At 37.3% G+C, this 8,570-nt stretch overlaps 1 non-coding gene across 1 annotated transcript; it reads right to left on the bottom strand.

Annotated features, from left to right (window-relative positions):
• Positions 1 to 8,219: 8,219 nt before the first annotated feature.
• LOC118148128 (U6 spliceosomal RNA) lies at positions 8,220 to 8,323 on the bottom strand. Its single transcript, XR_004734919.1, has one exon. It is a non-coding gene; the product is annotated as a U6 spliceosomal RNA (small nuclear RNA).
• Between the last annotated feature and the right edge of the window lie 247 nt (positions 8,324 to 8,570).

The raw sequence follows: 8,570 nt of genomic DNA, 5'->3' as shown, positions 1-8,570 counted from the left end.
ACTGATGCCTTATCTGTTCTGAGAACTCATATGTGATATTTTTGGGATGCTTGTCCATTTAGGTTGTATGGAACTTTGAATTTTCCTGAAGTTCTATCATAGGTGTTCATTTCAGTTTCTCTAAGATCCATGCAGGACCCATACTCACTTGGGGCTTATGACACACTTCCTCTCTAATGCTAGCCCAACCGTATCACATCTTAGGTCTTGGAGGGAGGTATGAAAATTATTTTATATCTTCCTCACTTTAGCATCTATTCACTCTCTTCCAGACACTGTGTTTTATTTTCTTAAAGACCATGCAGTCGTCAAATACCAGCTCCCTAAGGAACTCTTTTCAGTTTAATTGGAAAAGAGCAGTGCTTTGTTTGTTTGTTTTTCTGGAAGTCATTTCTAGCTCCTGTATCCATCTTCTCTTCTGTTCCAGTAAGTTATCTTTTGTCCTGTATTGTCAATCAGTCTTGCAGCCCTATCTTAGCATGTCACATACCTGGATGATAGGCATTGCAGTAGCAATAAAATTTGACAACAATTCTAGTTTGCAGACCTATGGCAACTGGGGATAAGGTACGGTTACATGACTTAGGAATTACTGATTTGTTTTCCTGGTCTGCATGATTAAATGGTGATCCTTTTCTCAGTTGGGCACTTACCATAGAAGGATAACTATTGTTTTGGGGGCTTTCAATAATAGTATACATGAAGAAAATCAAAAGCCTTGACACCTGATTGCAGCTATGACTGAGTAACGGGTACTAGACTAACCCTTTTGCCATAAACAAATCCCCTGCCACAGAAGGAAACAACAAAATTATATGAAACAACTGCTTTCAGATATTGGACAACAGGCCATGAAGGATAGTGCTGTCTGAGAGAAGAGAATAAACTAGATAACTGCTATTATTGTCAGGTTTTCTCATCAGAAATACTTATTGGGCAAAGGAACAGAGAGATGAAACCCAGACAGAGCATGGCAGCCTTGCTGAGATAATGAGACAGGTATTAGAATTTGGAGAGGGGTAAACAGCTGAAATCTATGGGTTGAAGACCATAGAGGAGAGAGCTAAGCAGGGAAATAACTCCAGAAATCTGCATAGGTTTTTTTGTTGTTGTTGTTGTTGGTTTTTTTTTGTTTTTTTTTTTTTTTTTTTTTTTTTTTAGTATTGGATAACTAATCTGCTCAAATATAGGGTGAGACTCCACAAGGCCAAAGAACAAATACAAGGGAAAGTGTAACTACTGGAAAGCTGTAAGCTGAACAAATATCAGAATTTCACAGGGCTGGCACAGTTTGAATTCTAAGTGACTAGGGTGGAAAGACCTTGTGGAACACGGCAGGCAATTCATTAGAGATCCCCAAAAGACCATACTCCTTCTTGGTTTTAGTCCTAAAAGAAGGGCTAAAACTAGTCTTAGAGTAAAATCTATTCTAGACCCTTCTTAACAACGTTGAAAAGGAAGCTTCAAAATAAACAATGTAATTCAGCATATCCAACACATATATAGATATCACAAGTTACTAGATGTACAAAAAAATCCATGAAAATGTGACCCATAACCAGGTTAAAAAATCCATCAATAGTAACAGTTCTAGAAACAGGTGACATTAACAGACTTGGACTTTTAAAGAGCTATTATAAATATGTATAAAAATTTAGAGTAGGAATGGAGACAGAAGAAAGGAAAAAGAACTTCGGCATTTTTTTCTGTTGGTTTCTGCCTTGGAATAAATTCTGGTGCAAGTACAAGAAAGGAAGAGAGTAGAGGTAAATTTCTTCTCCCCGTCTTCCTCTGATGGGTCTAGTCTCTGTGTCTTACACTCTCTCTGGAGCTCTAGTAGGCTTGCCAAGGTTTACTATGCTGTAGCAACTTGAAACAAATGGATCAGAAAATGCATAAAGGATGCTTTGGCACAGTGAATACCTGCTGACAACCTGGGACCCTGTGGAGTCCAAGAGGTATGTGAAAAAGCAGTGGATGCTTCTCTATGTCCACAAGAAAGAAAGGGCACAGAATATAGGTGAGAAAGGAGAACTCCACAGACTTGGAGGAGAATTATTGGTTTCCTCAGCCTGGATGAGGAAACCTCCAGGAAAGATGTGGTAAGATCAGAAGAAAATGCTGCCACATCTCAGTAGATGATCAACACAGTGGGGATACATGATCTCCAAGGATACCAGCTCCTAAAAATGAGAACAGTTAAGATTCAGAGTACACCCTCTTCTCTATCAGGATGTCATGGTGACATTTAGTTAAGACTCCTAGCTCAGCAACAACTAGGGAAGAGGAAGAGGACAAAAAGAAGGCATCTTAAATAGTGCTAAGTGTATTGTTTATTTTTGTACATCTCAGTTTGTTTCGTTTTGGTATGTCTCAGTTTGTTTCTTGTTAAACAGACTGAAATAAAATGATATCCTGCTCTCCAATTGATCTTCTAAACATGTAGCTTTAGATTCATTACTGAATAATTTTAGAAACCTACTTATTTCTGTAGAGAAACATGAAACCAGCCAACAAATCTGTGAGAAGCTAATGCACTTTGTGTAGGTAAGGAATTTACAAAGTAATATGTAGGTATGTTATTGAAAAGAAAGGTAAAAAAAGCATCATAGACAGCTAAAAAGAAATGATCTTTTCTACCATTTTAAAGATGTGATAATTAAATACTTGGATACTTCACTTTTTCTTATCAGCAAGTATGCAGCTGCAATAAAAAATCTCCATCTACTCTATCAATGTGATCTGAGAAAATGGAATGCTGTGTCTACTTGGTTAAAGCTTTTCTTCTCTAAGCATCAGGATGATTTAAGGAAAATACGCATCTAAGCGTAGTTCTAAAAGTTCCTTGCCACTCACTTGGAAAAATTCACCGTGGGTTGCAAGCTCATGTAGTACTGTTTCTGGTTAAAATATAGTGGCTCTATCATTGCTATTTCATCATACTATAGTTTCTCTGGGACATAAACTTACATTTATATAAGATGTTATTATAAAATGCTATCTAATTTAGGGTCACTTGGATTTTGTTGGTACTTAATGCCTAAAATAACTTGTGAATTTCCAGCTTTAAATGTCTGTGGCTATGTGATCTTTAGTTTTCATAACCTTTCATCTTGGGAAAGAAATTACACTTCCTTTTCAGAGTATAGCCCAAAGTGTCATTTTATAATTAACATCAAATTGACTCATTAATTCATCTTCCTATGCCAATATGGGAAGAAAAGATAACAAACAACAAAAATAGAAATGACTTTCTTTTTTCAGGGGTTAGCAGCCTAAAGAGAATGCTTATGTTGTGGAAAGTGCTGATAAAATTGAGAAAGGCAATAGAAATATTTAATAGCACAACAAATCAAATTGTTGCATATGGCAAGTTTTATGTATATGTATATCTATATATAAATGTATAGATATAGATATAAATATTTGTTTCACATCTTTATTAGCATAAAATATGGAAATCAGAAGGTAGAAATTGTCACCAAATTTTTAAATGCTACTTAGCCTAAACTGGTAGGCTCTTATATTCCTGAACATCATGATACTTGAGAGCTAAGAGGTGAATTAGGTTCCAAATGCAGTGTTAAGATTTTAGTGGTCATTTGTTGTTTTTTGGTTGCCTAGCATCTGTTTTTCCTAATTTTGGTAACAGTACCCAAGGGCTCACCCTTCCTCCATCTCTGACCTTGGGCTGTGCTTGGCCTATAGCATTGAGTCTAAAGATAGGCATGTGACTCAGGACAGAACAATCATCTTGTTTAATACTTATGAATAAATTGATTGGCCTAGGAATGGGCAGGTGACTTGATTTAGAACAACAGTAGTCAAGCCCGGGATCTCTGATTAAAGTGTTGAAAGAACCTAAGTTTTATTTATTTAATTTAATTTAATTAAATTATTATTATTATTATCATTTGGAATATCAAGCTGAAACTACTATCAGATATCTTGCTACCACATGGAGGCTTTAAGTGAAGTCTACATGGAAGAGAACAGAGCTGAGAGATGAAAAGATACTGAATCCCAGGGACATCCTTTGAGATTCGGGATCCAGCTGAGGTAGGTGTGAAGATAGAGGTACTCCTATACTTTTAAGATTCACAAGTCAATGAATTCCCTCCTTGTTTGCTTGGACGAGCTTGATTATATTTTCTGTTACCGGCAGCAAGAGTGCTAGTACTTTGAACATTTCCCACTTTCTCTGCAGGTTCACTCTCTACTTTTTTTTTCAACCTTCTCTGTGCCCCGGGGAACTCACCTAAAATGATTGTATCAAATAACACTTTTGCCCTCAGGCTTCTGATTGTGTTCAGCCAGAGGAAATCTCCTCCGAGAGGGAGATCAGAACATAAATACTCTAGGGGCTCTCCCTGCTAGATTACAATGGGTTGGATGGTTCCTCTTTTATTTTTATTTTTATTTTTATTTTTTATTGCATTTTAGGTTTTGGGGTACATGTGCAGGGCATGCAATACAGTTGCATAGGTACACACATGGCAGTGTGTTTTGTTTGCTTTCTCCCCTTCACCCACATTTGGCATTTCTTCCCAGGCTATCCCTCCCCACCTCCCCCTCCCACTGGCCCTCCCCTTTTCCCCCCAATAGACCCCAGTGTTTAGTACTCCCCTCTCTGTGTCCATGTGTTCTCATTTTTCATCACCCGCCTATGAGTGAGAATATGTGGTGTTTCATTTTCTGTTCTTGTGTCAGTTTGCTGAGAATGATGTTCTCCAGATTCATCCATGTCCCTACAAACGACACGAACTCATCATTTCTGATTGCTGCATAATATTCCATGGTGTATATGTGCCACATTTTCCCAATCCAGTCTATCATCAATGGGCATTTGGGTTGATTCCAAGGATGGTTCCTCTTTTAAAGGCTGTTGGTCTCGTCAAGTGTCCTTTCCTTTCCAAATGTCAGTAGCCATCTTCTCCCTGTACACGGTCAGATCCAGGGGAGTTTTACCATCTCACAATTGCAAGCCCTAGAACAGAACATTATCTTTAACTGATTTCCCTTAGTGCTTCCCATATTTCTGTAAATAGTGTCTCTATTAAATTCTTCTCAATTATACAGTTTGAGTGAGCCATCTCTTTCTGCCAGGAGCCAGAGTGATACATACTCCATTCATTTTAGTATTCAGAATAAGGGGAAAATGCAGCAATTTTAAAAGATAAAACAAGATTTGCCATTTGAAGAGTTATTGCTTGATAGTTAATGCCCAATTGAGTATCATGTTAAGATTTTAGAATTTTTGCAATACATGGAATTTTAGAAAGTCTGTGATGAAGGTAACTGAAAGCTGTTGGCATCTACATGAGTGGGGACTTAATTTAAGATTTTGGGTTATTTTCTAGTCTACCACTCACAGAAACTACCTTTTAGTGCAACCATGGTGGAAACCTGCATCTTTCTTACCCATAGTATCTCTAGGTAAGCATCATTATGCTCTTATAAATTTATATTTTTACTTCTCCAGGTCTTAGAAAGAGGACTACTTGAATTTTTATGAATAAACAAATAAAGGAAATAATTTTAAGATGCACACTGAAATCTGCACTCAGTGAATTTACATCATATGATTTAGAAGAACAGATTTTCCATAGGTCTTTGTATAGTTCAGAGGGACACAGCAACAAGTATGCTAATTTCAAATTTATTCACTGAAGCAAGTTCTGAAGAAGTAAACTAGGTATCATATAATTACCCTGTATATTTTAGGTATTAAGATTAATTTAAGATGATTTATCATTCACACTTTTTACCATGTTAGGCTTTTCTTCAATTAGTCTGAATTGATGAGCCTTTATGAGCTTTTTTTAGCTCATCAATATAGTTAATCATTTAAAAGATTAACTACATTGAACATATGTAATGGATTAACAACAGTGTCTATTCAATATTAGCTTGAGGCTGTGGAGTATCTTCAATAGTCAACATGAAGCAAAATATTATTTATGCTTTGAATAGAGAATATTTTACTAAATTAGTTAAGATACTTTTCTCATCTCTTCTGGCTTTCCCTGGCTATTCGCTTACAACACTGTTTTTTGTTGGACTACAGTTCAAACTGATTGCCACATTCTTCTGAACCACAAAAGCTGCTAATGGTGCTAGTCAAACAAAATATTTGGATTGCCCCAACCTAAGAAAAAAAATGTAAGCCGTAGGGTCACTAGGTGTATCCTGTCATATGTGTAGCATACTTCCTTTCAGTCCCTTCCAACAACAAGCTTAAAAAATATGTGCCAGTCTTCAGGGAAATATAATAGATAAAACAGCTAACAATATAAATGTTATAATTAACATTACATAAGAGTTCTGTAACAGGAATTAGGGATTCAGTTTATGAAAGTCAAAAGGTGGATTTTCACCTTCCAAGTAAAGGAAAAGCTCAAACCTGACAAATATGGTAGGGTTGGTTTTACTCCTCAGTCATAAGTCAGTGAATAGGTAGGTAGGTAGGTAGATAGACGATTCCTGTGCTAGGAATTCTGCTAGGCACCCTTGTTAATTCAGAAGTACAAAGAGATATGATTCCTGCTCTTAAGGACAGTGTAATCTACTGTAAGATAAATGAACTATTAAGACAAGTCCTCTAGTAATCCAGCCCTCTGAAATGTTATGGCTTCTTACACTGCCTTGTATTAATAGTTCACTTCTCTTAAATTAGATTATGCTTGATAAACCAATATTGACACATTATTATTAACAAGTCTGTAGTTTACATTAGGATTCACTCTTTTTTTAAATTGTACTTTAGGTTCTGGGGTACATGTGCAGATCATGCAGGATTGTTGCATAGGTACATACACGGCAAGGTGGTTTGCTGCCTCCATCCCCCTGTCACCTATATCTGGCATTTATCCCCATGTTATCCCTCCCCACCCCCACTGTCCCTCCCCTAACTCCCTCCAACAGACCCCAGTGTGTGATTCTCCCCTGTGTCCACGTGTTCTCATTTTTTGACACCCGCCTATGAGTGAGAACATGTGGTGTTTGATTTTCTGTTCTGTGTCAGTTTGCTGAGAATGATGGTGTCCAGATTCATCCATGTCCCTACAAAGGACACAAACTCATCGTTTTTTATGACTGCATAGTATTTCATGGTGTATATGTGCTACATTTTCCTTGTGCAGTCTATCATCAGTGGGCATTTGGGTTGTTTCCAGGTCTTTGCTATTGTAAACAGTGCTGCAGTGAACATATGTGTTTTGTAAAGTTCTGAGTTTTGAGAAATGTATAATGGTATGTGTTCAACATCACAGTATCATACGAAATAGTTTCATCACCCTCCCAAATCTCCTATGCTCCACCATCCCTCCATTCCTCCCTAAGCCTTGCAACCACTAAGCTTTTACTGTGCTTATAGTTTTACCTTTTCAAGGATGTTAATAAATAGTATGTGGCTTTTTTAGACTGCCTTCTTTCACTTAGCAATATACAGTTAAGTTTCCTGCATGTCTTTGGTGGTTTGATAGTTCATTTATCTTTTTTTAAATCACTGAAGAATAGTATATTGTATGGATGTACCACAGTATGTTTAGCCATTCACTTACTAACGGATATCTTGGTTGCTTCCAGAAACAGTGCTGAGTGATAAGTGCTGTAAGAAAGATGCAGGGTGTTAAGAATAAAGAATTAGTTTGCCATTCAGAGGAGACTTCACAGAGGAGGAAACACAAGCTGAGTCTTGAAGGGTTAGTAGGAATAGAAAGGTATACTGGGGCAGGAGTCAGGGGAACAGGCAACTATAGGCAGAGGAGAACACATACAGAGATGTGAGGTGGCGTGGCACACATAAGGCACCTGCAGAAACCCAGTATGGCTGTGGAGTAATGCAGGCTGGGGCTGGGCTAGAGGAAGCAAAAGAGACTATCCTCAGAGGGCTTCGTATATTAAAGAGTTTAGATTTATTCTGGATAAATAGAGAGCTATTGAAGGATTTTAAAGAGAAGAGTGATTTAAACATAATAATGTGGCTAATAGAACACTGTAAATTACATATGTGGTTCACATTGTATTTCTGTTGGCTAGTTTTTATTTGGATATCCTGTCATCAGTTTGAAAATTCCACATCTAAAATGAAATGTATCATTTTGCTCTCAAAACCAGTTCTTCTCTTTTCTATTTCTGCTGGTGGTGTCATAACCCATCTTCCCATTCCCTCATTACCCTAAAATCTGGCTCTACTAAAACATACCAATAGCCTCCTAATAAATATGGAACACTTCATGAATTTGCATGTCTTCCTTACACAGGGACCATGCTAATCTCTGTATCATTCCGATTTCAGTATATGTGCTGACAAGGCAAGCACCTAACATTTTTGTGATCCTTATTTTCATTGGTCTTTTGTTCATACTGCTTCATGCAACTGAATCTCTACTTTCTTGATTATCTTCCTCCTTTGACTTCTGTAACTCTGAGCTACTACAGTTCCTATCCAATTTCTCTGATTACCTTTTCCCTGCCTCTTTCTTTTACTGGCTTCTCCCCTTCTTCATTCCTTAAAGATCTAGCCACATGCTCTGCTTTGTCTCTCTTCCCTCCTTTTTGGATATCTC

The sequence above is a fragment of the Callithrix jacchus genome, chromosome 15, assembly GCF_049354715.1.
Source record: "Callithrix jacchus isolate 240 chromosome 15, calJac240_pri, whole genome shotgun sequence".
NCBI classification, from domain to species: Eukaryota; Metazoa; Chordata; class Mammalia; order Primates; family Cebidae; genus Callithrix; species Callithrix jacchus.
The sequence above is the reverse complement of the archived record's forward strand: the minus strand, read 5'-3'. Positions and strand labels throughout refer to the sequence as shown.